We start from the raw sequence: 19,912 nt of genomic DNA, 5'->3' as shown, positions 1-19,912 counted from the left end.
GCTGAGGAGAACGGGGCTCGGGCCCCGGGGAGGCGCCGTCGGGGCCCGGGGGCGGCCTCGGGCGCTGGACCCCCGGGACTGCCTGGGCTTCGGGCCCGGCCCCCATGGGCTCGTCCAAACTGGCGGGCGGGTCCTGCAGTGCCGGCTGCCCCTTTCGTGCATGTGGGCTGTGTTTGGCGAATGCAGAGTGCAGACGATGCCCGCCGGTTCTGTCCGAGCCCCGGCGCTTGGGCGGTGCAACCTCCGTGGTTCAGCCGGGAAAGGACACGGGTTCCAGGTTCTGGAGCTCCCCGGGGCAGGACCTGGGATGTGGCGATAACCATAACAATACCCAGCACCGGGGGACTTGCAGCCTCCGAGCGGCACTTATTCCGCGGAGCAGACGTCCTCCTGACAATTGATCGTTGGGGTAACAAAGACATACGAAGTGTGTGCGCTTTGGGTCTGTCTTAGTTCTCTCTCTAGTTTCTCTCTTGTGGGAGAATTTAGATGGTGCGGTGCAGGAATGAGAGGCCCTTGGTCCTTGCACGGTTTGTGGTAGCTGTCTTCTCCTTGTCTTCTCTACCTGGTGCTCCGTTGAGATCGAAGCGGTAGAAGAGATGGCTGGCCCAAGGGGTCAAAAGTGTTCGCGAAGTTTTACCACAGAAGGGAAGAACACAGCTTTTCCCCCTTTTGCCTCCGTTCGGGGGAGAGTGGAACTCCAGCCTGGAGCGAGGAAGGGCGGGTCCCTTCTTGTTGACTAGAGTTCAGGACAGGTGAACAGCCCTATGGCCAAGGGCGATCTGGGGATGATTTTGCAGGTATCCGGGTGAATGAGTAATTCTGGAGCTGTACGGAGAAGTGTCCAGAGCCCAGGCTTGAGTGTCAAATCAGATCTGGGTTCTGGTGCCAGTTTCCACCACTAAGGCTCAGTCTCCCCACCTTTAAACCGGGAATAAGGGTTGGTTGGGGATTTGATGGGATCATATGTGTAAGGTGCATGGCACAGCGCCTAGCATATGGTGAATGCTCAATAAATGTTATATACTCCGTGCATATGGTATGCCCCCAGGCCTGTATTTTAATTTTAATTGTTTTTGAAGTACAGTTGATTTACAAGGTTGTGTTAGTTTCAAGTGTACAGCAGAGTGATTCAGTTATATATATTCTTTTTCAGATTCTTTTTCATTATAGGTTATTACAAGATATTGAGTATAGTTCCCTGTGCTATACAGTAAGTCCTTGTTGTTTACCTGCTTTATATATAAACAGGTAAACAACAGGTGTGTATATGTTAATCCCAAATTCCTGGTTTATCCCCCACCCCCGCCATCCCCTTTGGTAACCATAAGTTTGTTTCCTATGTCTGTGAGTCTATTTCTGCTTCGTAGATAAGTTCATTTGTATCATTTTTTTTAGATTCCACATATAAGTGATATGTGATATTTGTCTTTTTTTATAGATAAGATTTTTTAATGTTTATTTTATTATTTATTTTTGGCTGCGTTGGGTCTTCGTTGCTGCGCACGGGCTTTCTCTAGTTGCGGTGAGCGGGCGCTTCTCTTCGTTGCAGTGCGCGGGCTTCATTGTGGTGGCTTCTCTTGTTGCAGAGCATGGACTCTAGGCGCGCGGGTTCAGTAGTTGTGGCGCACGGGCTTAGTTGCTCAGCGGCATGTGGGATCTTCCCGGACCAGGGCTCGAACCCGTGTCCCCTGCATTGGCAGGTGGATTCTTAACCACTGTGCCACCAGGGAAGCCCTGTCTTTCTCTTTCTGACTTACTTCGCTTAATATGATATTCTCTAGGTCCATCCATGTTGCTGCAAATGGCATTATTTCTTCCTTCCTTCCTTCCTTCCTTTCTTCCATCCCAGGCCTGTATTTTTAAGTTGACATTCCAAGTAATAAAGAGTCTGGAAAGTTTGAGCATCTCGGTTGTTTGGACTGGGTCAGAGTTTTATGTTTTACCAATAGCTTGCTAGTTCTATGGGTCAAGCCCTTTTGAGTGGGAAAGAAAGAAAAAAAAAGGTTGCTCTAAATCCAGTAAGAGCATACAGCCGACGGGCATACTAAATTTAATTATTGTAAATGTAACTTGTTTGGGGTTTGTATCACTTATGTCCCTTTTCAGTGGCATACCTGAGAGAAAGGAGAAAGGGATTCTTTGATTCCTTTCTTTCTCTTTTTTCCTTCAGTTGACTTGAGAATGCCCCCACGCTGAAAGTTGTGGTGGCATGTACGTTGTTCCTGGCAGAAACTGTGGTCTAATTTTCATTCTTGTCACACAGTAACGATTACAGCTGGCTGCAGGGCCCGTTGCCCATGTCACCAGCGCCCGGGACTAGGGCTGTGGTCACCAGCTGTGCCTCCCTGGGTGTTTACCTTCCACGTGTTTAGCATATTTCTGATCCTTGTGTCAAGGTCTCCTTCATTTTTCTTCACTCATCCTGGGTCCTGTTTCCATTTCCTCAAATTCCATCGATGACTTTTTAAACACTTTCATCTAAACATTTTCATCGGGGCACTCATAAGTCATTTTAAGCCCAGAGGTCTTTGTTACCTCCAGCCCAATCACTGTTTCTTTGTTATTTGTTAGTTAAACTTTACTTTTCCCCTGAAAGTGGTGAAGAGCCGCTCTGTTTTGAAAACCCTCTCTCCAGGTGCAAAACAATTCCAGTCACAGTTCTGGAGCGGCCGCTAGGAATTTTTTTGGAGGAGGAATGTGGCTGACGGGGGAAGGGCAGAGTAATTAAAATAATGTCCTTGTGGAGGTCTCAGGGAAAGGACCCCTGCAGCTATGCTCATTTTTTGTGTGGTTAAAATTGCCTTGGGTGTAAACTAAATTCAACTGGCGTTTCTTTGCTTTTGTTCTTAGGTAGATTCATAGTTTCCACCGAGGTTAAAGTAGTGTTTGCTTACGTTCAAAGTAGCAAATACACAGCCGATTTGCCATCGCATCTTGAAAAAATAATATTCTAAAGGTTTAATTTAGAGTATATACGGTTAACGCATTGTGGGTGGTTACATTTTATTTTATTTTGTTTTTATTTTTTTTAATGACTGCGTTTGTTGCCCCGCGGGAGCTTTCTCTAGTTGCAGCGAGCAGAGGCTACTCATCGCGGTGGCTTCTCGTGTTGCGGATCACGGGCTCTAGGCGCACCGGCTTCAGTAGTTGCAGCACGCAGGCTCAGTAGTTGCGCTGCATGGGCTCAGTAGTTGTGGCGCATGGGCCTAGTTGCTCCGCGGCATGTGAGATTTTCCCAGAGCAGGGATCAAACCCGTGTCCCCTGCATTGACAGGCGGATTCTGAACCACTGTGCCACCAGGGAAACCCTTGACCTGTTTTAGACTTCGGACCTCCAGAACCGAAAGAGAATAGATTTGTGTTGTTCTCAGCCAGCGTTTGTGGTAGTTTGTTACAGAAGCAATAGGAAACTCGTGCACCTGGTTTTCCTTCTCATTTGACTTGGGAGCCTCCTATGCGCACCCCTGCGCCATCTCATTTCCCTTTCCGTCTGTCCTTCTACCACGGAAGCTTCTAACATTCCAGGCTTTTTAACATTCCCCAGCAAGCCGCTGTCACCCCACCTTCGCTGACCTGCCTTGCAGCCCCTTCTCTGCACACATAGCCGTGAGCACCGTGAACACAGAGGCGGCAGCAGGGAGCTCAGGTCTGCTTCCGTGATGTTGGAGGTGCAGCTAAAACTCTCTAAACCTCAGTTTCCTGTCTATCAAATTAGAAACATAATACCACTCCTTATCTCCTAGGGTTGTCATTGCGTGTGGAGTGCTCCTGCAGTGTTTGGGGGTGTTCGTTCATTCCTTCATTAATTCATTCAGCAGATTATTACCTGGCACCCTCTGTGAACCAGGTCCTAGGGTTACAACAGTGAACACAACTTTGCTTTTTTTTTTTTAAATAACTTCTTTCAAAACAAATATATATCTACATACATATAGGTTTTTTCTTAAACAAAGTACAGCCACAGGGATCTACTCCAGAAATCCAAGGCCCAATTATAAGTCACACCTGGTAAATCAGTGCTTCTAAATTTGTCACCAGGTTCCCCCTGCACCCCCTCCCCACTTATGATCAGGAAGCTAAAACCTTCCTTGTGGTGTTTCTCCCTCTTCTAGAATATTCCCAGAGCTCTGACCAAAGGGGAAGGCCCCCACCTTCCCCACCTGCTGGGGAGAGCTCTGCCATCCACAGGGTCAGCCATTCTGCTGCTGCTTTTTTTAATTGGGATATTATAATTCATATACCATAGCATTCACCCTTTTAAAGTATATGAATCAGTGGTTTTTAATATAGTCACAGAGTTGTGCAACCATCGCCACTAATTCCAGAACATTCTCATCACCGGAAAAGGAAATCTCCTACTCATTAGCAATCACCCCCCATTTCCCTGTCCCCAGGCACAAATCTGTTTCCTGTCTCTATGGATTTTGCCTGGACAACTGATCTCTAGTCAAGAAGCAGAGAGAATTCTCTGGCGGTCCAGTGGTTAAGACTCCGCGCTTCCATTGCAGGGGGCCACGGGTTCCATCCCCGGTCGGGAACTAAGATCCCACATGCCGCAAGGCAAGGCCAAAAAACAAACAAACAAACAAACAAAAAGCAGAAACGGAGTTAAGGTGAAATCTGAAGGCCTTCTAGATGGTAAAACTAAACACTGCCCCCAGAGATTTTTAAAAACTGGGGTTGCTTTCCGTTGGCCTAGAAGGTTCGCCTTGTAGATGGGCCTGGATATGGGGGCTTCTGGGACACTATTGTGTGTTTGGTTTTGACCACAATCATAATGAAAACTACCATTTTACACAGTGATGCCATAAGCATGCGCACACATGCACAGACACACACACACACACACACACACGGGATCCAAAGTTTTACTCTGGTAGTTTCTATTCTATTTTATTATAAGCTGTCTTCCCAACTCATGAATGGGCCTGGTCCTCAACTGGTCCTCCATGTCAGAATGCCACGCCGGGGTCCCAGTGCACCAGACGGTAAAAGAATGTTTAGAAAAGGATGAAGCACTTGGTGACACAATAACTCTGACTTTTGAGGAACTGTATTAGTTTCCTAGGGTTACTGTAACAAATAACTACAAAATGGGTGGTTTAAAATGACAGAAATATATTCTTTCATGGTTCTGGAGGCCAGAAGTCTGAAATCAAGGTGTGTGCAGGGCCGTTCTTCTTCAGAAGGCTTTAGGGAAGGATCCTTCCTTGTGATGGACTCTTTCAGCTTCTAGAGGTGGCCAGAGGCGATCTTTGGCTTTGGCCATCTTTTTTTTTTTTTTTTAATTGAAATATAGTTGATTTACAATGTTATATTAATTTCTACTGTACAGGAAAGTGATTCAGTTATACACATATATACATTCTTTTTCATCTTCTTTTCCATTATGGTTTATCACAGGATATTGAATATAGTTCCCTGTGCTCTACAGTAGGACCTTGTTGTTTATCCATCCTTCTGCCTCCATCTTTTTTTAAATAAATTTATTTTATTTATTTTTATTTTGGGCCGTGTTGGGTCTTCGATGCTGCGTGCGGTTTTTCTCTAGTTGCGGCGAGCAGGGGCTACTCTTCGTTGCGGTACGCGGGTTTCTCATTGCGGTGGCTTCTCTTGTTGCAGAGCACAGGCTCTAGGCACATGGGCTCAGTAGTTGTGAAACGCAGGCTCAGTAGTTGTGGCATGTGGGCTCAGTAGTTGTGGCTCACAGGCTCTAGAGCGCAGGCTCAGTAGTTGTGGCACCCGGACTTATTTGTTCCGCAGCATATGGAATCTTCCTGGACCAGGGCTCGAACCCGTGTCCCCTGCATTGGCAGGCAGATTCTTAACCACTGTGCCACCAGGGAAGCCCCTGCCTCCATCTTCACATGACCTTCTCCTCTCTATGTGTCTGTCTGTCTCTGTATCGGTGTGTCTCTGCGTCCAAATCTCCCCTCTTCTTTCCCTTATAAAGACACCATCCTTTGGATCTAGGAGGGCCCACCCTAAATCCAGGATGATCTCATCTTGAGATCATTGACTTGATTACATCTGCAAAGACCCCGTTTCCAAATAAGGCCACATTCTGAGATTCTGGGTGGACATGAATCTGGGGGGGACCCTATTCCACCCCCCTCAGGAACTTTCTATTTCCAGTGACTTGTAAATGAGAACAAGTTTACAGGGGTTGTTAGTATTTCATTCTTACATTCTTTAGAACACATTGTAATTTTCAGGTATTTTAAAGCTAAGTGTTGAACTTCGGCTCACTCTCAGGAACCCAGTAAGTAAGAAGAGGAAAGAGGAGATCTTCAGGAAAACTAGTTCCTTGCTTGGAAGCTTCTAAATCTGAATCCGCTGCGAATATAATTTGCTACAAAGTATAAATAGGTGCCTAATATATTATAGTGGGTCAAAATGTTTGACTATTTGCCTGTACTCTGAATAATCTCCTCCTTCTCCGTGCGTTCAAATACCACCCTCATCAAATACACAACTCTTGTACCTTAGAGAGGGAAAAAAATGTTCCATCTGCCTAGCCCTGCACCTAGCTTACATAAGTACATGAAAGTGTTTTCTTCCTGACCTTGAGACATGAGATATATTAAAATATATTCAAGCTCACACCGTTGCAGCACTAAAAGGAATACTAATGAAGGTTTTGCAAGGTTCTGGAATTTTCCTAATATAGGAGCTGGTTAGAGCTGGCATTCTTAGGACGGTGAGGATCTTGAGATGCTCAGAAACCCACCTCATACCTGTTTGCTGCCAGCATGGGCTATTTCAGGGCTCTGGATTCAGTAATGACTCCAAACAGTTAAGCCACTTTGCTGCTTCCTTTATTCCATTCCCTTGTGTGTGTCGGGATTAAAAATGGGAGCTTCCCATGCCCCATGAGCCCTGCTGGGTGCATCTTGATTGTTAGGAATAGGCCCTCGTTTCCAAAACAAACCAATTAGATACAGTAGACCAGGGCTCAGCAGACTTTTTCTGTAAAGAGCCCGATAGTATATACTATAGTCTCTGCAGGTCACACAGCCTCGGTCATAGCTACCCAACTTGCTAAAGCAGCCCCAGACTACGCAGAAACAAGTGGGCATGGCTGGGAGTCAGTAAAGCTTTATTTACAAAAACAGGTGGCTGGCCCACAGGCCAGAGTCTGCCACCCCCTATAATAGACTCATGACTTTTCCTGTTCTCTTTCTAGGTCCATGACTCTGATCTTGTAAATTTGATGAGGGACACAGGTGCAGGGGGGACAGGAGTTCCTCGCAGGTGTGAGTTTGCACTGGGAACTCCCCATGGAGGGTCTTGCTAAGCCTCACCTACCCCTCACACCATTTTGGTTGTCTTTTGACAGAAATGCAGCGCCCTTGAATAATTTCCCAGGCCATTGCAAGCAAACAGGTTTTTTTTTTTTTTTTTTCCTGGCATTGTAGGTGCAAGTTTTTCTTTCCTCCCTTCCGCCTTTAACAGAATGCTTTTTATCTACTGAAAGAGAAACCCACTGGCCTCTGTCAAGTGTTTGATTTCCTCTGCCCTCCTTCCAGCCACCTCTGCTAACATTTGCTCTGTGTTTCCTGCATTAAAGGTTTTTAAAATAGTAATAATATATAATAAGGCCAGTTGGGGTTTGCTGGAAGATTTCAGATGTGTAGTAGCTACACCTGAATTAATCTTTTCAAAATCATCTGTTTTCATTGAAATGTTTTTCAATCATGTCATTTTGATTTCTGGACAGTCAGTTGAATTAACATAATTGTTTAAAACACGCCAGTGACGAAAAGCCGGCTGCCCTTCCTGGCGGGGCCTAAGGGGGTGGAATGGTTTTGCTGGGGCCAGTACAAGCATCTGGCCTTGTACTCAGAGGGACGAGAAATACTTACCCACCAGGCATATGCTTTCTTAGGGTCTGAACTCCCTGTGGATGAGACTGAAGGTGCCTCCTTCCTGACACCAGAAAGTAGTGTGAAATGGAGCAAAGGGGAGCGGATAAGCTCTGGGACAAGCCTGGACAGTGCAGGGGTGTCTTCCTCATGTTCTTTCCCAGCTGTGTTCATACCGAAGTGTCAAGGTCATACCTCTGTCCTCCCGACCAGATTTGCCCTTTTTCAACCTCATGTTGGAAGGCCATTTCCGTTGGTGGTCAATGTCATCCTTTAGGTGTGATTCTTACTAGTTTACTCTTTTTTTTTTTTAAATCACTATAGAATTTCTTTTTAATTGAAGTATAGTTAATTTACAATATTGTGCTAGCTCCAGGTGTACAGCAAAGTGATTCAGAAATATATATGTGTGTGTGTGTGTATATATATATTCTTTTTCAGATTCTTTTCCATTATGGATTATTACAAGATATCGAGTATAGTTCCCAGTGCTATACAGTAGGTCCTTGTTGTTTACCTGGTTTACATATAGTAGTGTGTATATGTTAATCCCAAACTCCTAATTTATCTCTCCTTCCCCCCCACTCTCCCTTTGGTAACCATAAGTTTGTTTTCTATGTCTGTGAGTCTATTTCTGTTTTGTAAATTAGATCACTTGTATCATTTTTTTAGATTCCACATATAAGTGATATCGTATGATATTTGTCTTCTCTGTCTGGCTTATTTCACTTAGTATGATAATCTCTAGGTCCATCCATGTTGCTGCAAATGGCATTATTTCATTCTTTTTTATGACTGAGTAATATTCTATTTCATATGTGTGTGTGTGTGTATATATATATCTCACATCTTCTTTATCCATTCATCTGTTGATGTGCACTTGGGTTGCTTCCATATCCTGGCTGTTTGTAAATAGTGCTGCTGTGAACATTGGGATGTATGTATCTTTTCGAATTAGACTTTCCTCTGGATCTGTGCCCAGGAGTGGGATTGCTGGATCATATGGTAACTACTAGTTTACTCTTGGTAAAAAGTTCCAGGGACACCCCCGCCTCCCCACTCCCCCCCATGCAGTGGTGAAACTTGTTCATCAGAATGACTCACAAAAGTAAATGGAGCATTTTTTTCCCCCTTATTTCCATGAACCATCCTTGTCAAATGCTAAGGGAGCTCTGAGGAGTGAGCACCACAGGGCGCCTTCCAGGCCACTTACACTGTGGGGGGTCCCTGGGTGTCAGAACCAGTTCCTCAACGAAGCTCTCAGGGTCCCATCCATCACGCAGGACAGCTGTCAGTAGAGAAGGAAGAATGAGGTTCTTAAGTGCTGTTTGAGTCTGTCTTCTGCCCCGGAGACGTCAGGTTCATGGGAGGAAGTTGAAATCCACGATGGTTGAGCAGCAGATGCTCGCTCCGCAGGTCAAGTCTCCTACAGCTCTAGTTGTGCTTTCTTTTTTTTAAGAAAACATTTTAACCATTTTTAAGTATAGATTCACATTGCTGTACATCCATCCCCTCCGCCCATCTCCTGGACTTTCTCATCTTCCCAAATTCTGTCCCCATTAAACACTGACTCCCCAGCCTCCTGCCCCCCACCATTCTACTTTCTGCCTCTAAGAATTTGACTACACTAAGTCCCTCGTATATGTAAAATCATACAGTATTTGTCCTTTTGTGACTGGCTTATTTCACGGAGCATGATGTCCTCACCCAGGTGTAGAAGGTGTGAGAATTTCCTTCCCTTTTAAGGCTGGATAATACGCCATTTTACGGATATATCACATTTTGTTTATCCATTCATCTGTCAGTGGACACTTGGGTTGCTTCCACCTTTTGAGTACTGTGAATCATGCTGCTATGAACGTGGGTGTGCAAATATCTATTTGAGTCCCTGCTTTCAGTTCTTTTGGGTCCATACCCAGAAGTGGAATTGTTGGATCAAATGGTAATTCTATGTTTGAGTTTTCTGAGGAACTGCCACACTTTTCCATAGCAGCCACACCATTTTGCATTCCCACCAGCAACATATGAGGATTCTAGTTCCTCTACATCCTCACCAACCCTTGTTACTTTCCATTGGACCATCCTAGTGGGTGTGAAGCGGCATCTCATTGTGGTTTTGATTTGCATTTTCCTAGCAGTAAGGATGTTGAGCATCTTTTCACGTGCTTATTGGCCACGTCTGTATCTTCTTTAGAGAAATGTCTATTCACGCGCTTTGCCCATTTTTGAATCAGATTGTTTGTTTTTTAATCGTTAAATGGTAAGGCTTCTCTGCACTCATTGCATCTGACACCAGAGGGTTGTAAGAACTTAAAAACAAGTCTTAGATACCCATGACCTCTGACATCTCCAGGCATTCCACCAGAAGACTGGTGTCTGGTAAGTATGGTCCCAGGCCTGGAAAGGAAGCAGAAGAATTGGCCCAGGGCAGTCTCCCAACTAGAGACCAGCCAACCCGCTGTCATACCCCTGTCCCCCAGAAGAGTGGGTTATCAAAGCTGAAGTCATGAGCCTGAAAGCCAGCATGAATCATTAGGAAGAAATGGTGTCACATCAGCCTCGTTTCCTCTTCTGGCAGGTGACCATCTAGTCAGTAGACCAGGGAAACGGGGTGGAACATAGGGAGATGGGAAGCGTCAGATCCGGGTCCTGGACATCATTCTTGGGGGCGGAAGTGAGAAGCACACAGAGATGATAAGATAATTCTGAGCTAATCACCATTTAGCCAGGCTTATAACTAGTTGGATGAAAGTTCCCAAACGGCGTTAATTAGTGAGTTAATTAGAGGGAGGTCGTCCCCCCCACCCCGAGTTCCATCCTCTGCTCTGTCCACCAGTCATTTACCATGTAATTTTTTTTTTAAATTTATTTTGGCTGTGTCTGGTCTTCGGTGCGGCATGCGGGCTTTTAGTTCCCTGACCAGGGATCGAACCCACGTCCCCTGCATTGGAAGGCAGATTCTTTACCACTGGACCACCAGGGAAGTCCCTACCATGTCATTTAGAAAAGCAAAGATGTGGAAAATTTGCTTATCAAAGCTGGAGGGGTGGCCTCCATCTCTGTGTCGTAGAATCGGGGCCCCCAAATCTCAGCGACTGAAATAGTTAGCTGAAGCCAGCAAGGTGGGCTTCGGGGCAAGGAATGTTTCGATTCCCATGCCTGGATCTAACTCGGCATTTCCTGGCCTGGGCGCCGTGGACATTTGGGGCCAGCTGATTCTCCGTGGTTGGGATGCCGAGCGGCATCCTTGGTGGTGACCCACTCGATGTCAGGAGCGCCCCCCCATAACCCCTGGTAGTAATGATCAAAAATGTGTCCAGGGCTTCCCTGGTGGCGCAGTGGTTGAGAGTCTGCCTGCCGATGCAGGGGACACGGGTTCGTGCCCCGGTCCGGGAAGATCCCATGTGCCGTGGAGCGGCTGGGCCCACGAGCCATGGCCGCTGGGCCTACGCTTCCAGAGCCTGTGCTCCGCAACGGGAGAGGCCACAACAGTGAGAGGCCCGCGTACCGCAAAAAAAAAAAAAAAAAATGTGTCTAGATGCTGCCAAATGTCTCCCAGGGATCTGAATCAACCACTGGTCTAAATAAGCAACTATGGAAATATAGGATGGGAAAATAGGACTGAATGACAGCCTGTGAGGAAACAACCTAGAGATTTCAGTTGATAATAATAATAATAGTTTGAACCAGTGGTTCTGAGTTGAACTACTCCTCGCCCCCCTTTCCTGTTCCAGTACTACTTGCAACAAAGCAGGGCCCCTCAGGGCTGTCATTTCCATGTCTTGTCCCATTCAGTCCCCAGGCAGCTCTGCAAAGCAGTCTCCCTAGCCCTGGAATCTCGTAAACTCCTTGGCTTTGGGTACCGTCCTCTGCCCAAATCTCCATCCCTCTTCTAGACCTGTCTCCTGAGCGCCCCACTCCTGTGTCTAGCTGCCACCTGCCATCACCCCGAGTCCTCCCAAGCAGCTTGGGTCAAACCCGCCACCGCTCCCCCCAACCCCGGCCCCAAGTCTGCCCTGCCTGTCCCCCCCGCCCAGGTCAGTGGTCCTGGCACCCTCCACCCTCGGCACCTTCCAGTCTGCTGCCTGGTTGCATCCGCTACTTCCAGAGGCAGATCTGAACTAATAACCTCATGCATAAACCTTTCTGTGGCTTCAGTTTCAAGGATAAAGTATAACCCCCAGGGGCCCCCTAAGGCCCACCACAGAACCGTTGCGCACAAGGCATCCCTTTCCCCACTGCCCCTCCACCCCACTTTGTTTCTCCTAGTTTCTCCTCTTCTAAACCGCAGACCAAGCACCTCCCTTACTTCCCTGCCTCTCTCTCTCTCCCCTGAACAAATATTTATTGGGCATCCACCCTGCACCAGGCCCTGTGCCCATAACTGACAACACAGAGATCCCCACCTGCGTGGAGTTTCCTAAGTAAAACATGAAAATGCAGTACTCTCCTCATTAGTTGTGGATTCTGTATTCACGAATTCGCCTACTGGCTGAAGTTTATCTGTAATCCCCCAAGTCAGAGCTCACAGAGCTTTCTCCGCCATTCAACAGCGCGTTCCTGGCCCTGGGTGAGGTTGAACTGCACACTCCGCCTTCCCGCCTTCTCCTTCCCGCCTTCCCCCCGTCTCAGCTTGTTCTGTAAACAAGCATCCTTTTTGTGGTGTATTTAGTGCCACATTTTCTGCATTCTTGTGCTTTCTGTTGGCAATTTCGCTGTTTTGAAAATGGCCCCCAAGCCTAGGGCTGAAGCGCTGTCTAGCGTCCTAAGCCCAGGGAGGCTGCAATGCTCCCTCTTGGGGAAAACACGTGTGTCCCACGAGCTCTGTGAGTTACAGAGCTGTTGGCCACGAGTTCAGTGTTCATGAGTCAGCGATATATATTCAGTAAGCCACCTTTCAACAGAAACACACATCACACAAGGTTCTGTATTAATGGGTTGATGAAAATATGACCAGAGGCTCTTGGAATCTGACCCCAGATTTGCCCTAGAAGCAACGGCTCGGTAACCACTAACTCAGTGTTCGCAACAACTTTATAGACGTAGCTAGTGCACGAGTGGGTGCAGAAACCTCCCAGATTGGGCCTCCTTGACCTTCCCCTTCACCTCTGACCTGCAGGTATGTCTTCTCTCCAACCACGTTTGTCCCCTGCACCCCAGGGGCATCTGCAGCCTGGGATCCCCAGCCACTGTGCGGGGAACTCCTCATCCCAACCTGTCTCAGGAGCACACCCTTGCCCTGAATTGGAGGCCCTGCCATGCCTCGTGCAGGACAGGCATCTGTCTCCGAGTCTTACTCTCCCGACCCTTGCTCCTCCAAGCCCCTTTTCACTCAGGACTCCTCATTCCAAGGAGCCACCCCAGCTTCTCCCCATGCTCTGGACAAGCCAGCTGGAGGAGGACAGGTTCTCGTGGGACATGAGTGAGTCACACGGGAGATCTGGGGCAAAGCCTGCCCTGGTGGTCCTTATCTTGTCCATACGGGTTTTCTGAACTCCACACACTGCATGATAGGTGACTGCCTGTGGGAGGACCGAGCCCAGCCCAAGGCCTCACCTCCAGCCTGTGAGCACTCAGAGATGATCAACTCATCACAAAAGGCCAGCATTTATTTTTAAAAGTCATATGCCTTCAGTAGTTAGCTTAAAGTAGATTAATGTACTTTTATTTGCCTGTCTTTTGGTGTAGATCCAACAGCCTTTCCACCGATGGAAATTTGTCATGTTTCTTGAAACCAGACCTATGGTAGAGACTCTGCTCTCTAATTTCCATTTAATCGGAAATTTAAAGAAACCTCCGGCCATCCAACTACTGAATCCTTTGAAATAATTTTAGATTTACGAAGGGTTAAAAAAAAAAAAAGATCATGCAGGTATTCCCTGGCAGTCCAGTGGTTGGGACTTGATGCTTTCACTGCTGGGAGCCAGGTTCGATCCCTGGTCAGGGAACTAGGATCCTGTAAGCCACGTGGCGCAGCCAAAAAGAAAAAAGATCGTGCAGAGAGTTCCCACATACCCTGCACCCAGCTTCCTAGCATTAACTTTTTTTTTTTAATTATAAATGTCATATGACCATTGCAGAAAATTTGGAAAATAGAAAAATGGGGGAAAACACCCAAAATCCCTTGCAACTACAATTAGTTGTCATTTTGTTGTATCACCCCCCAGGATTTTCTTTCTTTACCCCTGTTTTCCTGCAGGGTTGTCCTTGTCGGTACAGTCATTTGAAAAAGCAGTTTGGTGATGCATATCTAAAATCATAAAGCATTTCTAACCTTTGCCTCCGCAATTCTGTCCCTTTGAGACGTGTGTGTATGTGTGTGTGTGTGTGTGATTGGAATGCATACATCTGACATCTGACAACAGGGAAATGACTAAAGCAGTACTTACAAAGACCATAGCAGCATGCAAAACATGGAACGTTGGTATATTCACCGTGGTGACAACTGTCATCGTATACACCCAGGCAGATAAAGATCGGGGCACAGTAACATTTGTAAATGATGGCAAGAATATTGGCCGATTTTCATTTTCTTTTAATTTTTCCTTTAAAAAAGTTTTTAAGTTCACTCCTGTACTATTGAGGGATCAAATTCAGGTAACAGTGACATAGGTGACATTTTTTCATGAGCCCTTACCAGTGTTTCATGAGGGCCGTTTCTTATCAGCCAGGAATCTTTGCAGGTGAAGAGTTCGTGCCACATTTGTTCTTCAGGACCATAATATGCAGCCGGCTGGATTTATGCCCAAGAATGTTCTGCTTTGTTCTTTTTTTTTTGCCCCTCAGATGACTCACCACTAGCAGTTTGCCTCAGTTAGTTCTTATCTTTATTAAAGAAGAATAATTTTTTAAAAAATGCCATCTTGGCATTAGATATTAATCAGAGATGTGCCTTATTTATCGATGGACTAATTAAGCCAGTGCCCGCCACCCCCCCCCCCAAAAAAAAAACCTTTGAGGTTAAGGTTTATTAAGAACGCTCTCTAAGGGCTTCCCTGGTGGCACAGTGGTTGGGAGTCCGCCTGCCAGTGTGGGGGACATGGGTTCGAGCCCTGGTCCGGGAAGATCCCACATGCCACGGAGCAGCTGAGCCCGTGCGCCACAGCTACTGAGCCTGCTCGCCTAGAGCCCGCGAGCCACAACTACTGAGCCTGCGCTCTACAGCCCTCAGGCCACAGCTACTGAGGCCCATGCGGCTGGAGCCCAAGCTCTGCAGAGGGAGAGGCCACCGCAGTGAGAGGCCCATGCACCGCGGTGAGGAGTGGCCCCTGCTCGCCTCAGCTAGAGAAAGCCACATGCAGCAGCAAAGACCCAATGCAGCCAAAAATAAATAATAAATAAATAAATAAATAAATTTAAAAAAAAAAGAACATTCACTAAGAATTCACTCCTAGGCAGTACACCAGCTACTTAATTGACATCTAGTGATTTGGGCACTAAAACCTAGCTCTCTGCCTGACTGTCCCATGCCAACCTCATTTTTTCCCTTATGCAAAATCAGAGTAATATTTTTCTACACATCGTGTCACCGAAATTATGCTAGACTGCTTGAGGTATCATGGGGACGGATTGGCGCATTTCTGCCAGGATAAAGGTCTCACGTGAATAGTTCCAGTTAGCGTATATTTTGTGCCATGAAGTGTCCCTGACTCTTAGATGTTCCGGAAGAAAAAGCAGCTTCGAACAGTTTTCATGGAGGGGTGCGGTTTCTCCCCACGCATCTGAGTTTTTCCTTAGTGTGCCATCAGAACTTTTTAATCAGAGGTCACCTCGCAGTGTGGAAAGGTTCTGAAGGGCCTTGTGCATCTCTCAGAATTCTGGGGCTGGAGGAGCCCGAGGGAGACTGGGTCCTGATCTGGGGAGTTAGAGATGAGACCACCCACGGCCCCACCCTCATCTTTCCCCTGACAAGCTAGAGGCCACCTGGCCCATCACCCCGCTTCCAGACGGGTAGTGGGGTTCCGTCTGGCCTGCTTGCAGGCACAGAACTTTAAAACCTGCCAGGAGGGAATTCCCTGGCAGTCCAGTGGTTAGGACTCCAAGCTTTCACTGCCGAGGGCCCGGGGTTGATCCCTGGTCGGGGAACTAAGATCCCACAAGCCACACAGTGTGGCCTAAATAAATAAATAAAAATAAAAATAAATAAACTCTGCCAGGAAAGCCCACCCTCTGGGGCCAAGGGCAGTTGTGTCTGCCCAGTTCCCAAGGGTGGGAATGTCTCTGGGTGCCGTGCAGAGGAGGAGAGCTGTCCTCATTGAAGTCGGCCAGGGTAGCAAGAGGGCCACGGAGACCCCAGGAGAAGAGTGGGCTTGGGCAGGGGGAGGTCAACTTTCAGGGGGCACAGGACGGGACAGGTCCTGTCGGGGTGATGCTGGCTCAGTAAACGACAGGTCTGGGGGTGAGAAAGTGCATAAGGTCCTGGGGCGGGGGGCGCGGTGGGCAGGGAGTTCATCAAGAGAGGAGCCGTGAGGGTTGACAGACCCTCATTTCGTTCCCCCACCTTCCAGCAGAGCCCAGTCTGTTCCGTGGAGATTTTTTTTTGTTTCTTAAGTGGAAAGGTGACAAGTTGTCTTTAAAGTGAAATAGCCAAGGACGGGCTCACACCCGACCCCTGTAGCCCTCACCCTTGGGTATCTGCCCTTGGCCTTCCTGGCAGGGACCAGGTCTTGCTGTGTACCTGTGCCATGAGCACAGAGATGGCCGGTGATGTCACTCAGAGATGAGTGACACCCGACCCTCACCCTGATGAGGCCAAGGTTTGATGGGGCCTGAGGCAATGAGATGAAAGCTGTGTGTGTAGGGGGTGGGGGTCAAGGCCTAGACCACGGGGGTGGGAGCAGGGCAGGGCAACCCAAAGGGGCACCTGGGCCGGGGCTCCCAGGGGCTCCAGGGCTCCCCAGTGCTGCATGACAGCACAGTTGGGGTACAGGGTGCAGTTGGTGGCAAGAGGTGAGGCCTGGGAGGGGCCCGAACCCTGGAGAGTCCAGCACAAGCAGGCCAGGGAGTTAGGACTTTATACCAAAGCCATGGGGACGCCGATCAGGTGTGTGGGAAGCCGCACAGGCAGCAGGTGGGGAGGGACCGGGGTGGCAAGTCTGGATGGGCAGTCAGCCAAGGAGGTCACAGCCTTGGCTCATCAGCCAGGACTTGTCCCGCTGGCACGGAGGGAGGGCCCTGCACAGAGGGGAGGAGGCTCCCTGAAGAGCACGGGGAGGGGCCCCGGGGACAATGCAGGGAGAGAATGAGTGTGGGCGGAGGGGAAGCCACCTCTCCTGGGAAGTGTGTCAAGTCCAAGTTCCCTGGTGGGGGGAGGCCGCGTGCTCCCAGCTCACCACAGTGCTCAGCAGAGCTCTTTTTTTTTTTTAATTTTTAAATTTTTATTAGAGTAGAGTTGATTTACAGCATTGTGTTAGTTTCTGCTCTACAGCAAAGTGAGTCAGTTATACATATACCTATATTCACTCTTTTTTAGATTGTTTTCCCATATGGGTCATTACAGAGTACTGAGTAGAGTTCCCTGTGCTATACAGTAGGTCTTTATTAGCTTTCTATTTTATATATAGTAGTGTGTCTATGTCAATCCCAATCTCCCAATTTACCCCTTCCCCCTGCCCCCCGAAGAGCTCTTTTGAGTGGATCTAAAGTATCTGAGAATCCAGACCCTCGACCCTGCTTGCAGAGTGCGACCCACTAAGCTCCCCAGCAGCTGGGGATACAGTGCTCGACCAGACAGCGGCCTGCTCTCAGGAAGCTTCCAGACCGTCTGCGCTATGGTGGGGGAAGATGGACTATGGAAACAAGGGGTGGGGGACCCAACTGCTAAGAATTTATCCCAGGAGAGTATCCACTGCTGATGAAGTATGTCACTCAGATGTCCATCACAGTTTAATTTACAACCACGGGAAACATTGGAAATACCCCCAAGAACACGAAGTTAGAGGAATGGTCGTGTTTAATAAGTGATTTTACAGCCATTGCAAAAGATTTCCATAGGAAAGCGGTTGTAAAAGCTTTACACAGTATATTTGACAGGCTGGCAGAATGTTTATGACACATCTTAAGCAGAAAGGCAGGATGTAAAATTAAGTTTGGGCAGGAGCTCACCCATGTATTAGGTCAAACCATGGGAAATGGTCGTTTTTTGGAGGTCAGAAATGGTTGAAGGTTGGCAACCGTGTGACCTCATTGAAATGAACAGAAATAAGAATGGAAAGGAATGTGCTAAAACAGGAGCAGTGGTTCTGTCTGGTTTGTGAAATCCCAGGCGGTTGCTATTTAATTATTATGGAAAACTAGAAATCCCACGTCTGCGTTAACGTCACCTGTTACATAGGGGAGCCCCCCAGGAGAGCCCACTTCTGAGCCAGCCGTTCACGGGGACCGCCATCTTGGGCTTCCTGTCCTCCAAGCATCACCCCCATCTTTCGGCCCCTTCCTCTCAAGTCACGGCTGGGACCCCTCGGTAGTTCTATAAACTCTCCAGGGCATACCCCACTCAGCCCAAGTTGGCGCTCATGGGGGCCTCAGTCCACCTACATCCCACCCTCCATGGTACTTACTAGAACACAGCTTTCTAGGTGCCACTTCCGGCCAGTGAACTCACTGAACTTGGCCCAGGCCCTAGATAAACTCCAGGGCAGGCTTGGCCGGCCAGCAGTTTGGCCCTCCTAGCTCTGGTTATTGCACTGATACTGCTGTGACCTAAGATGACCCAGCCCTGTGTGCACCACACTGTTGGTTTATTGAGCCTGCCTGCAGGCACCAAAAACCCCTTTGGTTTTCTCACCTGTGCTGCTGCTACAGGTGGGAACCTCCCATGCCCCCCATCGTTGCTGAATCTCTTGATATTTCCTCCATAGTAGCCTATCAAGATGGTTTTGTGTTTGGGACTTCCCTGGCGGTCCGGTGGTTAGGACTCAGCACTTCCACCGCAGGGGGCCCAGGTTCGATCAGTGGTCGGGGATCCCGCATGCCACATGGGGCACCCCCCCCGCAAAAAAAAGCTTTGTGTTAATTCATCTCTCTGTCTTTATTTCCAAACAAAATCTGGGGCAGCTTCTCTGCTCCATGTCATCTGTGAATTTGATAAGCGAGCCTCCTATGGTCTCATCTCAGGCAAGACCGAGGACAGAGCCCTTTGGTATTCCACTAGAGACCCTCTTTCTACGTAAGATCGGTCCATTACCAAGCTTGAGTGTGGATGTCCAGTAAATTTTAAAGTCTCCCAACCTGCACTCATCAGTTCTTAATACCCCCTGGAATTTACAAGGGTGTCATGAGGGATTCAGCCAGCATCCAGCTGATACCCCAGGGGCCCGTATCCACTCTGTCTCCCCACTGTGGCCAGAGCCACAAGGATTAGCGACCCATTTGCTGTAGTGGCTGTAAACACCTTCTCTCTGTCTACTCTCCTGTAGGGCTGCAAAGCACACCTCTCAGAGTTTAGTCTTGATTTGTTCCAGGAAACAGGAAACCCAGGATTCACGGCCTATTTCCCATCCCCACAGCCCGTAAGCCATTTTTTGCCAGAGATCAACATCGAGTTTGTACGATTAACTTCCTTCCTCTTTTCCAATCAGGATCGCTTTGCCCTTCTGTTGTTTTCTGTCACTCTGCCCTCCCCGGCTCCCCAAAGGCACTCCACACAGGCTCAGCAAACTGTCTCCGTGTCTGACGCAAACGTTGTCCAATCTGGCAACTTTAGTTGGTGCCATCTGTGTCCCTGGACAGCCATGTGCCAGGTACTGAGGAGTTGAGGTCAGCTACACGTCCCTCGTCCTGCATTGAGCTTCGACGCCATTCTCAACGTGTTTTCTCTAATCTTTTCTGGTCCAAGTGCCATCTCACCAACAGAGGAGAAAAAAGGAAGCCACGGTTAAGGAGTCTCATTTTAGGTAGTTCCCTGGTGGCCTAGTGGTTAGGATCCCGGGCTTTCACTGCTGTGGCCTGGGTTCAATCCCTGAACTGAGATCCCACAAGCCACGCGGTGTGGCCCAAAAAAATGGGGGGGAGGGGGGAGTCTCATTTCTTCTCTGTCAGGTGGT

General features: G+C 48.1%; 1 protein-coding gene across 4 annotated transcripts in view; it reads left to right on the top strand.

Annotated features, from left to right (window-relative positions):
* Positions 1 to 19,912, top strand: part of ARHGEF18 (Rho/Rac guanine nucleotide exchange factor 18) — a 93,513-nt gene that overhangs the window by 34,700 nt on the left and 38,901 nt on the right. The gene's annotated exons all lie outside the window — the stretch shown is intronic.

This window comes from Mesoplodon bidens (assembly GCF_964165515.1).
Source record: "Mesoplodon bidens genome assembly, chromosome: 4".
NCBI classification, from domain to species: Eukaryota; Metazoa; Chordata; class Mammalia; order Artiodactyla; family Ziphiidae; genus Mesoplodon; species Mesoplodon bidens.
The sequence above is the reverse complement of the archived record's forward strand: the minus strand, read 5'-3'. Positions and strand labels throughout refer to the sequence as shown.